Raw genomic sequence first — 13995 nt, 5'->3', positions numbered from 1 at the left:
TCCCACTTACCCAAAATTCCAAATTTTCAATTTTAGAATTCACACCCAATTTTCCCAAATTTTTTTCCCTTGTAATTTCTAAATTTTTCAACCGATTCAACTCTTTTCAACATCATTCTGCAACATTCCCCAAGTATTTATTCTACCTCTTCACCTTCACACGCAATTTCTTCAGGAATTGCAAATTCTAGTTATTATTATTATTCTACTTATTCCGCTCACTTTTTTGTCCGTTAACTACTTCCACATACTTCAACCGATTCACTCCATTCCACTTTTCACTGATTCCAAATATTCATGACACGGGTGCTTACATTTTTTTCGTTCAAAAAATTTTCCGTTTTCGCAAAATTCACAAAATTCCGGCAAATTCTTCCCCATTCATTCTTAATGGCAGATTCAACATTTCACATTTTTGTTGTTCCAGTTTGAAATTCACTTATTTCAACACATTCAAATCACATTTGGGACATTCCCAAACTTGCCAAATTCACAAATTTCACGTTTTCACTTTTAAAATTTGCACAAAATTTTGCAAAATTTCACTAAATTTAGTTTTTCACTTCTAATTTCTACATTTTTCCACCGATTCAACTCGTTCCAACTTTCAACTGTTCATCTTTTGCCTACCTATTCCACACCTTCCCACTTAGCAAAATTTCCAAATTTTCAATTTTGAAATTCACACCAAATTTTCCAAAAATTTAGTTTTTCCCTTCTAATTTCTATATTTTTCGACCGATTCAACCCATTCCAACTTTATTCACTTTGTTCACCTTATGCTTACCATATTCACCCCCTTCACCCCCACTTCCACAATTCAACCCTTGACCCCCACTTCCAGAGTGGCGGCCATCTTGGATTGACCCTGAAGTGCCCCAATGTACGCGGAATGAACTGGAAGTGCCCCAAATCAAACCGGGATTGACCCCAAATGAACCGGAAGTGACCTCAGGTAAACCGGAAGTGACCCCAAATCAAACCGGAAGTGACCCCAAATCAAACCGGAAGTGACCTTTTTCAACCGGAAGTGACCTTTTTAAACCGGAAGTGACCCCAAATAAACCGGAAGTGACCTGAGCTAGACCGGAAGTGCCTCTAATCAAACCGGAAGTGACCCAAATCAAACCGGAAATGACCATATTTCAACATTAAGTGCCCTAATTACCTACATTTGCGCTAACTTTTGCAAATTTTGCCCGATTAAACCCATTTCAACATTTTAACCCCAAAAGTGAACCTCCTGAAGCCGTTTTTTTCCTTTTGTTCCAAATTTCAGAAACTTTTGGTGCATTTTTTTTTTCTTTTAATTCCCATTCATTCTCTATTAGGATTCAAGATTTGCTCTAACTTCTACATTTTTTAACTGATTCAACTCGTTCCAACTTTCAACTGTTCCTCTTTTGCCTTCCTATTCCACAACTTCCCACTTACCAAAAATTCTCTACAATTTTGTTTTTCTACTCTAATTTCTACATTTTCAACTTATTCAACCCATTCCACCTTTCAACTGTTCATCATTTTCCTACCTATTTCACAACTTCCCACTTACCCAAAATTCCAAATTTTCAATTTTGAAATTCACACCCAATTTTCCCAAATTTCCTTTTTCCCTTGTAATTTCTACATTTTTCAACCGATTCAACTCTTTTCAACATCATTCTGCAGCATTCCCCAAGTATTTATTCAACCTCTTCACCTTCACACGCAATTTCTTCAGGAATTGCAAATTCTAGTTGTGTGAAGGCGATGGCCTTCACACATATGTTATTCTACACCATTCTCTATTATTATTATTATTATTATTATTATTATTCTTCTATTTTATTCCCGCCACTTTTTTGTCCCGCTTCTTCTTCCACATAATTCATCCGATTCACTCCGTTCCACTTTTGACGTATTCCAAATATTCACGAGATGAGCGCTTCCATTTTTCTCGTTCCGAAAATTTTCCGATTTCGCAAAATTCGCGAATTTACGACAAATTTTTCCCCATTCATTCTCAATGGCAGATTCGACATTTCACATTTACGTCATTCCCCTTTTACATTCACCTCATTCAGCACATTCAAACCACATTCGGAATGATTCTCGACATTCCCAAAATTCCCAAATTCAAAAATTTCACGTTTTCTCGTTAAAAATTCCGACAAAATTTCACGAAATTTCGTTTTTCACCTCTAGTTTCTACATTTTTCAACCGATTCAACCCATTCCAATTTTCAACTTTTCATCTTTTGCCTGCCTATTCCACAACTTCTCACCTACCAAAAATTCCAAAATTTCAAATTTGAAATTCAACCAAATTCTCCAAAATTTCGTTTTTCTACTCTAACTTCTACGTTTTTCAACCGATTCAACCCATTCCAACTTTCAACTGTTCATCTTTTGCCTACCTATTCCACACCTTCCCACTTACCAAAATTTCCAAATTTTCAATTTTGAAATTCAACCAAATTCTACAAAATTTGGTTTTTCTACTCTAATTTCTACATTTTTCAACCGATTCAACCCATTCCAACTTTATTCACTTTGGTCACCTCATCCTTACCATATTCACCCCCTTCACCCCCACTTCCACTATGCTTACACAATTCAACCCTTGACCCCCACTTCCAGTGTGGCGGCCATCTTGGATTGACCCTGAAGTGCTCCCAATGACCCTAGAATGAACCGGAAGTGCCCCAAATCGAACCGGAAGTGACCTTAGGTAAACAGGAAGTGACCTTAGGTAAACCGGAAGTGACCCCAAATCAAACCGGAAGTGACCTTTTTAAACCGGAAGTGACCTTTTTAAACCGGAAGTGACCCCAAATAAACCGGAAGTGACCTCAGCTAGACCGGAAGTGCCTCTAATCAAACCGGAAGTGACCCAAATAGACCGGAAGTGACCCAAATCAACCCGGAAGTGACCTTATTTCAAAATTAACTGCCCTAAATAGCTACATTAGGCGCTAACTTTTGCATTTTTTGTCCGATTGAACCCATTTCAACATTTTAACCCCAAAAGTGAACCTCCTGAAGCCGTTTTCTTCCTTTTGTTCCAAATTTCAAAAAATTTTGGCGCAATTGCTTTTTCTTTTAATTCCCATTCATTCTCTATGGGGATTCAAGATTTGCTCTAACTTCTACATTTTTTAACCGTTTCAACCTGTTCCAACTTTCAACTGTTCATCTTTTGCCTACCTATTCCACAACCTCCCACTTACCAAAAATCCCAAACTTTCAAATTTGAGATTCAACCAAATTCCCCAAAATTTAGTATTACACTTCTATTTTCCACATTTCTCAAGAAATTCAACTCATTTCAACATCATTCGCCATCATTCCCCAAGAAGTGATTCAAAGTCTTCGCCTTCACACGCAATTTCTCCAGAAATTGCATTTTCTAGTTATTATTATTATTCTTCTATTTTATTCCCGCCACTTTTTTGTCCCGCTTCTTCTTCCACATAATTCATCCGATTCACTCCGTTCCACTTTTGACGTATTCCAAATATTCACGAGATGAGCGCTTCCATTTTTCTCGTTCCGAAAATTTTCCGATTTCGCAAAATTCGCGAATTTACGACAAATTTTTCCCCATTCATTCTCAATGGCAGATTCGACATTTCACATTTACGTCATTCCCCTTTTACATTCACCTCATTCAGCACATTCAAACCACATTCGGAATGATTCTCGACATTCCCAAAATTCCCAAATTCAAAAATTTCACGTTTTCTCGTTAAAAATTCCGACAAAATTTCACGAAATTTCGTTTTTCACCTCTAGTTTCTACATTTTTCAACCGATTCAACCCATTCCAATTTTCAACTTTTCATCTTTTGCCTGCCTATTCCACAACTTCTCACCTACCAAAAATTCCAAAATTTCAAATTTGAAATTCAACCAAATTCTCCAAAATTTCGTTTTTCTACTCTAACTTCTACGTTTTTCAACCGATTCAACCCATTCCAACTTTCAACTGTTCATCTTTTGCCTACCTATTCCACACCTTCCCACTTACCAAAATTTCCAAATTTTCAATTTTGAAATTCAACCAAATTCTACAAAATTTGGTTTTTCTACTCTAATTTCTACATTTTTCAACCGATTCAACCCATTCCAACTTTATTCACTTTGGTCACCTCATCCTTACCATATTCACCCCCTTCACCCCCACTTCCACTATGCTTACACAATTCAACCCTTGACCCCCACTTCCAGTGTGGCGGCCATCTTGGATTGACCCTGAAGTGCTCCCAATGACCCTAGAATGAACCGGAAGTGCCCCAAATGGAACCGGAAGTGACCTTAGGTAAACAGGAAGTGACCTTAGGTAAACCGGAAGTGACCCCAAATCAAACCGGAAGTGACCTTTTTAAACCGGAAGTGACCTTTTTAAACTGGAAGTGACCCCAAATAAACCGGAAGTGACCTCAGCTAGACCGGAAGTGCCTCTAATCAAACCGGAAGTGACCCAAATAGACCGGAAGTGACCCAAATCACCCCGGAAGTGACCTTATTTCAACATTAACTGCCCTAAATAGCTACATTAGTCACTAACTTTTGCATTTTTTGTCCGATTGAACCCGTTTCAACATTTTAACCCCAAAAGTGAACTTCCTGAAGCCTTTTTTTTTCGTTTTGTTCCAAATTTTAATTATTATTTTTTCTTTTCATTCCCATTCATTCTCTATGGGGATTCAACATTTTCTCTAACTTCCACATTTTTTAAACCAATTCAACCCGTTCCAATATTCAACTGTTCATCTTTTCCCTACCTATTCCACAACCTCCCACTTACCAAAAATTCCAAACTTCAAATTTGAAATTCAACCAAATTCTCCAAAATTTAGTATTACACTTCTATTTTCCACATTTCTCAAGAAATTCAACTCGTTTCAACATCATTCGGCATCATTCCCAAAGAAGTGATTCAAAGTCTTCGCCTTCACACGCAATTTCTCCAGAAATTGCATTTTCTAGTTGTGTGAAGGCGATGGCCTTCACACATATGTTATTCTACACCATTCTCTATTATTATTATTATTATTAGTGTGAAGGTGAAGACCTTCACACTATTGTTATTGCTGTCCTTTATTATTATTAGTGTGAAGGTGAAGACCTTCACACTATTGTTATTGCTGTCCTTTATTATTATTATTCTACTTATTCCGCTCACTTTTTTGACGCTTAACTCCTTCCACATACTTCAACCGATTCACTCCGTTCCACTTTTCACTTATTCCAAATATTCATGACACGGCTGCTTACATTTTTTTTGTTCGAAAAATTTTCCGTTTTCACAAAATTCACGATTTTGTGGCATTTTTTTCCCCATTCATTCTTAATGGCAGATTCAACATTTCACATTTTTGTTGTTCCAGTTTGAAATTCACTTATTTCAACACATTCAAATCACATTGGGGACATTCCCAAACTTGCCAAATTCAAAAATTTCACGTTTTCACTTTTAAAATTTGCACAAAATTTTGCAAAATTTCACAAAATTTAGTTTTTCACTTCTAGTTTCTACATTTTTCCACCGATTCAACTCGTTCCAACTTTCAACTGTTCATCTTTTGCCTACCTATTCCACACCTTCCCACTTAGCAAAATTTCCAAATTTTCAATTTTGAAATTCACACCAAATTTTCCCAAAATTTAGTTTTTCCCTTCTAATTTCTACATTTTTCAACCGATTCAACCCATTCCAACTTTATTCACTTTGTTCACCTTATGCTTACCATATTCACCCCCTTCACCCCCACTTCCACAATTCAACCCTTGACCCCCACTTCCAGAGTGGCGGCCATCTTGGATTGACCCTGAAGTGCCCCAATGAACCCGGAATGAACTGGAAGTGCCCCAAATCAAACCGGAATTGACCCCAAATGAACCGGAAGTGACCTCAGGTAAACCGGAAGTGACCCCAAATTAAACCGGAAGTGACCCCAAATCAAACCGGAAGTGACCTTTTTAAACCGGAAGTGACCCCAAATAAACCGGAAGTGACCTCAGCTAGACCGGAAGTGTATCTAATCAAACCGGAAGTGACCCAAAATAGACCGGAAGTGACCCAAATCAAACCGGAAGTGACCGTATTTCAACATTAAGTGCCCTAAATACCTACATTTGCTCTAACTTTTGCAAATTTTGCCCGATTAAACCCATTTCAACATTTTAACCCCAAAAGTGAAACTCCTAAAGCTGTTTTTTTTCCTTTTGTTCCAAATTTCAATAAATTTTGGTGCAATTTTTTTTCTTTTAATTCCCATTCATTCTCTATTAGGATTCAAGATTTGCTCTAACTTCTACTTTTTTTAACCGATTCAACTCGTTCCAACTTTCAACTGTTCCTCTTTTGCCTTCCTATTCCACAACTTCCCACTTACCAAAAATTCTCTACAATTTTGTTTTTCTACTCTAATTTCTACATTTTTCAACTTATTCAACCCATTACACCTTTCAACTGTTCATCATTTTCCTACCTATTCCACAACTTCCCACTTACCCAAAATTCCAAATTTTCAATTTTAGAATTCACACCCAATTTTCCCAAATTTTTTTCCCTTGTAATTTCTAAATTTTTCAACCGATTCAACTCTTTTCAACATCATTCTGCAACATTCCCCAAGTATTTATTCTACCTCTTCACCTTCACACGCAATTTCTTCAGGAATTGCAAATTCTAGTTAGTGTGAAGGTGAAGACCTTCACACTATTGTTATTGCTGTCCTTTATTATTATTATTCTACTTATTCCGCTCACTTTTTTGACGCTTAACTCCTTCCACATACTTCAACCGATTCACTCCGTTCCACTTTTCACTTATTCCAAATATTCATGACACGGCTGCTTACATTTTTTTTGTTCGAAAAATTTTCCGTTTTCACAAAATTCACGATTTTGTGGCATTTTTTTCCCCATTCATTCTTAATGGCAGATTCAACATTTCACATTTTTGTTGTTCCAGTTTGAAATTCACTTATTTCAACACATTCAAATCACATTGGGGACATTCCCAAACTTGCCAAATTCAAAAATTTCACGTTTTCACTTTTAAAATTTGCACAAAATTTTGCAAAATTTCACAAAATTTAGTTTTTCACTTATAGTTTCTACATTTTTCCACCGATTCAACTCGTTCCAACTTTCAACTGTTCATCTTTTGCCTACCTATTCCACACCTTCCCACTTAGCAAAATTTCCAAATTTTCAATTTTGAAATTCACACCAAATTTTCCCAAAATTTAGTTTTTCCCTTCTAATTTCTACATTTTTCAACCGATTCAACCCATTCCAACTTTATTCACTTTGTTCACCTTATGCTTACCATATTCACCCCCTTCACCCCCGCTTCCACAATTCAACCCTTGACCCCCACTTCCAGAGTGGCGGCCATCTTGGATTGACCCTGAAGTGCCCCAATGAACCCGGAATGAACTGGAAGTGCCCCAAATCAAACCGGAATTGACCCCAAATGAACCGGAAGTGACCTCAGGTAAACCGGAAGTGACCCCAAATCAAACCGGAAGTGACCCCAAATCAAACCGGAAGTGACCCTTTTCAACCGGAAGTGACCTTTTTAAACCGGAAGTGACCCCAAATAAACCGGAAGTGACCTCAGCTAGACCGGAAGTGCCTCTAATCAAACCGGAAGTGACCCAAATCAAACCGGAAATGACCATATTTCAACATTAAGTGCCCTAAATACCTACATTTGCGCTAACTTTTGGAAATTTTGCCCGATTAAACCCATTTCAACATTTTAACCCCAAAAGTGAACCTCCTGAAGCCGTTTTTTCCTTTTGTTCCAAATTTCTGAAACTTTTGGTGCAATTTTTTTTTCTTTTAATTCCCATTCATTCTCTATTAGGATTCAAGATTTGCTCTAACTTCTACATTTTTTAACCGATTCAACTCGTTCCAACTTTCAACTGTTCCTCTTTTGCCTTCCTATTCCACAACTTCCCACTTACCAAAAATTCTCTACAATTTTGTTTTTCTACTCTAATTTCTACATTTTCAACTTATTCAACCCATTCTACCTTTCAACTGTTCATCATTTTCCTACCTATTCCACAACTTCCCACTTACCCAAAATTCCAAATTTTCAATTTTGAAATTCACACCCAATTTTCCCAAATTTCCTTTTTCCCTTGTAATTTCTACATTTTTCAACCGATTCAACTCTTTTCAACATCATTCTGCAACATTCCCCAAGTAGTTATTCAACCTCTTCACCTTCACACGCAATTTCTTCAGGAATTGCAAATTCTAGTTAGTGTGAAGGTGAAGACCTTCACACTATTGTTATTGCTGTCCTTTATTATTATTATTATTATTATTATTATTCTACTTATTCCGCTCACTTTTTTGACGCTTAACTCCTTCCACATACTTCAACCGATTCACTCCGTTCCACTTTTCACTTATTCCAAATATTCATGACACGGCTGCTTACATTTTTTTTGTTCGAAAAATTTTCCGTTTTCACAAAATTCACGATTTTGTGGCATTTTTTTCCCCATTCATTCTTAATGGCAGATTCAACATTTCACATTTTTGTTGTTCCAGTTTGAAATTCACTTATTTCAACACATTCAAATCACATTGGGGACATTCCCAAACTTGCCAAATTCAAAAATTTCACGTTTTCACTTTTAAAATTTGCACAAAATTTTGCAAAATTTCACAAAATTTAGTTTTTCACTTCTAGTTTCTACATTTTTCCACCGATTCAACTCGTTCCAACTTTCAACTGTTCATCTTTTGCCTACCTATTCCACACCTTCCCACTTAGCAAAATTTCCAAATTTTCAATTTTGAAATTCACACCAAATTTTCCCAAAATTTAGTTTTTCCCTTCTAATTTCTACATTTTTCAACCGATTCAACCCATTCCAACTTTATTCACTTTGTTCACCTTATGCTTACCATATTCACCCCCTTCACCCCCACTTCCACAATTCAACCCTTGACCCCCACTTCCAGAGTGGCGGCCATCTTGGATTGACCCTGAAGTGCCCCAATGAACCCGAAATGAACTGGAAGTGCCCCAAATCAAACCGGAATTGACCCCAAATGAACCGGAAGTGACCTCAGGTAAACCGGAAGTGACCCCAAATCAAACCGGAAGTGACCCCAAATCAAACCGGAAGTGACCTTTTTCAACCGGAAGTGACCCCAAATAAACCGGAAGTGACCTCAGCTGGACCGGAAGTGCCTCTAATCAAACCGGAAGTGACCCAAATCAAACCGGAAATGACCATATTTCAACATTAAGTGCCCTAAATACCTGCATTTGCGCTAACTTTTGCAAATTTTGCCCGATTAAACCCATTTCAACATTTTAACCCCAAAAGTGAACCTCCTGAAGCCGTTTCTTTCCTTTTGTTCCAAATTTCAGAAACTTTTGGTGCAATTTTTTTTTCTTTTAATTCCCATTCATTCTCTATTAGGATTCAAGATTTGCTCTAACTTCTACATTTTTTAACCGATTCAACTCGTTCCAACTTTCAACTGTTCCTCTTTTGCCTTCCTATTCCACAACTTCCCACTTACCAAAAATTCTCTACAATTTTGTTTTTCTACTCTAATTTCTACATTTTCAACTTATTCAACCCATTCCACCTTTCAACTGTTCATCATTTTCCTACCTATTCCACAACTTCCCACTTACCCAAAATTCCAAATTTTCAATTTTGAAATTCACACCCAATTTTCCCAAATTTCCTTTTTCCCTTGTAATTTCTACATTTTTCAACCGATTCAACTCTTTTCAACATCATTCTGCAACATTCCCCAAGTATTTATTCAACCTCTTCACCTTCACACGCAATTTCTTCAGGAATTGCAAATTCTAGTTATTATTATTATTATTCTACTTATTCCGCTCACTTTTTTGACGCTTAACTCCTTCCACATACTTCAACCGATTCACTCCGTTCCACTTTTCACTTATTCCAAATATTCATGACACGGCTGCTTACATTTTTTTTGTTCGAAAAATTTTCCGTTTTCACAAAATTCACGATTTTGTGGCATTTTTTTCCCCATTCATTCTTAATGGCAGATTCAACATTTCACATTTTTGTTGTTCCAGTTTGAAATTCACTTATTTCAACACATTCAAATCACATTGGGGACATTCCCAAACTTGCCAAATTCAAAAATTTCACGTTTTCACTTTTAAAATTTGCACAAAATTTCGCAAAATTTCACAAAATTTAGTTTTTCACTTCTAGTTTCTACATTTTTCCACCGATTCAACTCGTTCCAACTTTCAACTGTTCATCTTTTGCCTACCTATTCCACACCTTCCCACTTAGCAAAATTTCCAAATTTTCAATTTTGAAATTCACACCAAATTTTCCCAAAATTTAGTTTTTCCCTTCTAATTTCTACATTTTTCAACCGATTCAACCCATTCCAACTTTATTCACTTTGTTCACCTTATGCTTACCATATTCACCCCCTTCACCCCCACTTCCACAATTCAACCCTTGACCCCCACTTCCAGAGTGGCGGCCATCTTGGATTGACCCTGAAGTGCCCCAATGAACCCGGAATGAACTGGAAGTGCCCCAAATCAAACCGGAATTGACCCCAAATGAACCGGAAGTGACCTCAGGTAAACCGGAAGTGACCCCAAATCAAACCGGAAGTGACCCCAAATCAAACCGGAAGTGACCTTTTTCAACCGGAAGTGACCCCAAATAAACCGGAAGTGACCTCAGCTAGACCGGAAGTGCCTCTAATCAAACCGGAAGTAACCCAAATCAAACCGGAAATGACCATATTTCAACATTAAGTGCCCTAAATACCTACATTTGCGCTAACTTTTGCAAATTTTGCCCGATTAAACCCATTTCAACATTTTAACCCCAAAAGTGAACCTCCTGAAGCCGTTTCTTTCCTTTTGTTCCAAATTTCAGAAACTTTTGGTGCAATTTTTTTTTCTTTTAATTCCCATTCATTCTCTATTAGGATTCAAGATTTGCTCTAACTTCTACATTTTTTAACCGATTCAACTCGTTCCAACTTTCAACTGTTCCTCTTTTGCCTTCCTATTCCACAACTTCCCACTTACCAAAAATTCTCTACAATTTTGTTTTTCTACTCTAATTTCTATATTTTCAACTTATTCAACCGATTCCACCTTTCAACTGTTCATCATTTTCCTACCTATTCCACAACTTCCCACTTACCCAAAATTCCAAATTTTCAATTTTGAAATTCACACCCAATTTTCCCGAATTTCCTTTTTCCCTTGTAATTTCTACATTTTTCAACCGATTCAACTCTTTTCAACATCATTCTGCAACATTCCCCAAGTATTTATTCAACCTCTTCACCTTCACACGCAATTTCTTCAGGAATTGCAAATTCTAGTTATTAGTGTGAAGGTGAAGACCTTCACACTATTGTTATTGCTGTCCTTTATTATTATTATTATTATTATTCTACTTATTCCGCTCACTTTTTTGTCCGTTAACTACTTCCACATACTTCAACCGATTCACTCCATTCCACTTTTCACTGATTCCAAATATTCATGACACGGGTGCTTACATTTTTTTCGTTCAAAAAATTTTCCGTTTTCGCAAAATTCACAAAATTCCGGCAAATTCTTCCCCATTCATTCTTAATGGCAGATTCAACATTTCACATTTTTGTTGTTCCAGTTTGAAATTCACTTATTTCAACACATTCAAATCACATTTGGGACATTCCCAAACTTGCCAAATTCACAAATTTCACGTTTTCACTTTTAAAATTTGCACAAAATTTTGCAAAATTTCACTAAATTTAGTTTTTCACTTCTAATTTCTACATTTTTCCACCGATTCAACTCGTTCCAACTTTCAACTGTTCATCTTTTGCCTACCTATTCCACACCTTCCCACTTAGCAAAATTTCCAAATTTTCAATTTTGAAATTCACACCAAATTTTCCAAAAATTTAGTTTTTCCCTTCTAATTTCTATATTTTTCGACCGATTCAACCCATTCCAACTTTATTCACTTTGTTCACCTTATGCTTACCATATTCACCCCCTTCACCCCCACTTCCACAATTCAACCCTTGACCCCCACTTCCAGAGTGGCGGCCATCTTGGATTGACCCTGAAGTGCCCCAATGTACGCGGAATGAACTGGAAGTGCCCCAAATCAAACCGGGATTGACCCCAAATGAACCGGAAGTGACCTCAGGTAAACCGGAAGTGACCCCAAATCAAACCGGAAGTGACCCCAAATCAAACCGGAAGTGACCTTTTTCAACCGGAAGTGACCTTTTTAAACCGGAAGTGACCCCAAATAAACCGGAAGTGACCTGAGCTAGACCGGAAGTGCCTCTAATCAAACCGGAAGTGACCCAAATCAAACCGGAAATGACCATATTTCAACATTAAGTGCCCTAATTACCTACATTTGCGCTAACTTTTGCAAATTTTGCCCGATTAAACCCATTTCAACATTTTAACCCCAAAAGTGAACCTCCTGAAGCCGTTTTTTTCCTTTTGTTCCAAATTTCAGAAACTTTTGGTGCATTTTTTTTCTTTTAATTCCCATTCATTCTCTATTAGGATTCAAGATTTGCTCTAACTTCTACATTTTTTTAACTGATTCAACTCGTTCCAACTTTCAACTGTTCCTCTTTTGCCTTCCTATTCCACAACTTCCCACTTACCAAAAATTCTCTACAATTTTGTTTTTCTACTCTAATTTCTACATTTTCAACTTATTCAACCCATTCCACCTTTCAACTGTTCATCATTTTCCTACCTATTTCACAACTTCCCACTTACCCAAAATTCCAAATTTTCAATTTTGAAATTCACACCCAATTTTCCCAAATTTCCTTTTTCCCTTGTAATTTCTACATTTTTCAACCGATTCAACTCTTTTCAACATCATTCTGCAGCATTCCCCAAGTATTTATTCAACCTCTTCACCTTCACACGCAATTTCTTCAGGAATTGCAAATTCTAGTTATTATTGTGTGAAGGCGATGGCCTTCACACATATGTTATTCTACACCATTCTCTATTATTATTATTATTATTATTCTATTTTATTCCCGCCACTTTTTTGTCCCGCTTCTTCTTCCACATAATTCATCCGATTCACTCCGTTCCACTTTTGACGTATTCCAAATATTCACGAGATGAGGGCTTCCATTTTTCTCGTTCCGAAAATTTTCCGATTCCGCAAAATTCGCGAATTTACGACAAATTTTTCCCCATTCATTCTCAATGGCAGATTCGACATTTCACATTTACGTCATTCCCCTTTTAAATTCACCTCATTCAGCACATTCAAACCACATTCGGAATGATTCTCGACATTCCCAAAATTCCCAAATTCAAAAATTTCACGTTTTCACGTTAAAAATTCCGACAAAATTTCACGAAATTTCGTTTTTCACCTCTAATTTCTACATTTTTCGACCGATTCAACCCGTTCCAACTTCCAACTGTTCATCTTTTGCCTACCTATTCCACAACTTCCCACTTACAAAAAAATTCCAAATTTTCAAATTTGAAATTCAACCAAATTCTTCGTAATTTCGTTTTTCTACTCTAATTTCTACATTTTTCAACCGATTCAACCCATTCCAACTTTCAACTGTTCATCTTTTGCCTGCCTATTCCACAACTTCTCACCTATCAAAAATTCCAAAATTTCAAATTTGAAATTCAACCAAATTCTCCAAAATTTCGTTTTTCTACTCTAACTTCTACGTTTTTCAACCGATTCAACCCATTCCAACTTTCAACTGTTCATCTTTTGCCTACCTATTCCACACCTTCCCACTTACCAACATTTCCAAATTTTCAATTTTGAAATTCAACCAAATTCTACAAAATTTGGTTTTTCTACTCTAATTTCTACATTTTTCAACCGATTCAACCCATTCCAACTTTATTCACTTTGGTCACCTCATCCTTACCATATTCACCCCCTTCACCCCCACTTCCACTATGCTTACACAATTCAACCC

At 36.8% G+C, this 13995-nt stretch overlaps 2 long non-coding RNA genes across 2 annotated transcripts in view; both read right to left on the bottom strand.

Annotated features, from left to right (window-relative positions):
* The window catches only part of LOC137839673 (uncharacterized), a 146236-nt gene that overhangs the window by 74184 nt on the left and 58057 nt on the right, over positions 1–13995 (bottom strand). The gene's annotated exons all lie outside the window — the stretch shown is intronic.
* Positions 1–13995, bottom strand: part of LOC137839672 (uncharacterized) — a 47985-nt gene that overhangs the window by 17169 nt on the left and 16821 nt on the right. Inside the window, exon 1 of the long non-coding RNA XR_011085728.1 lies at positions 2810–13995. This exon is cut by the window's right edge and continues 16821 nt beyond it. This is a non-coding gene — a long non-coding RNA (uncharacterized lncRNA). The remainder of the gene's footprint in view (positions 1–2809) is intronic.

Source organism: Syngnathus scovelli, chromosome 18 (assembly GCF_024217435.2).
Source record: "Syngnathus scovelli strain Florida chromosome 18, RoL_Ssco_1.2, whole genome shotgun sequence".
Lineage (NCBI taxonomy): Eukaryota > Metazoa > Chordata > Actinopteri > Syngnathiformes > Syngnathidae > Syngnathus > Syngnathus scovelli.
The sequence above is the reverse complement of the archived record's forward strand: the minus strand, read 5'-3'. Positions and strand labels throughout refer to the sequence as shown.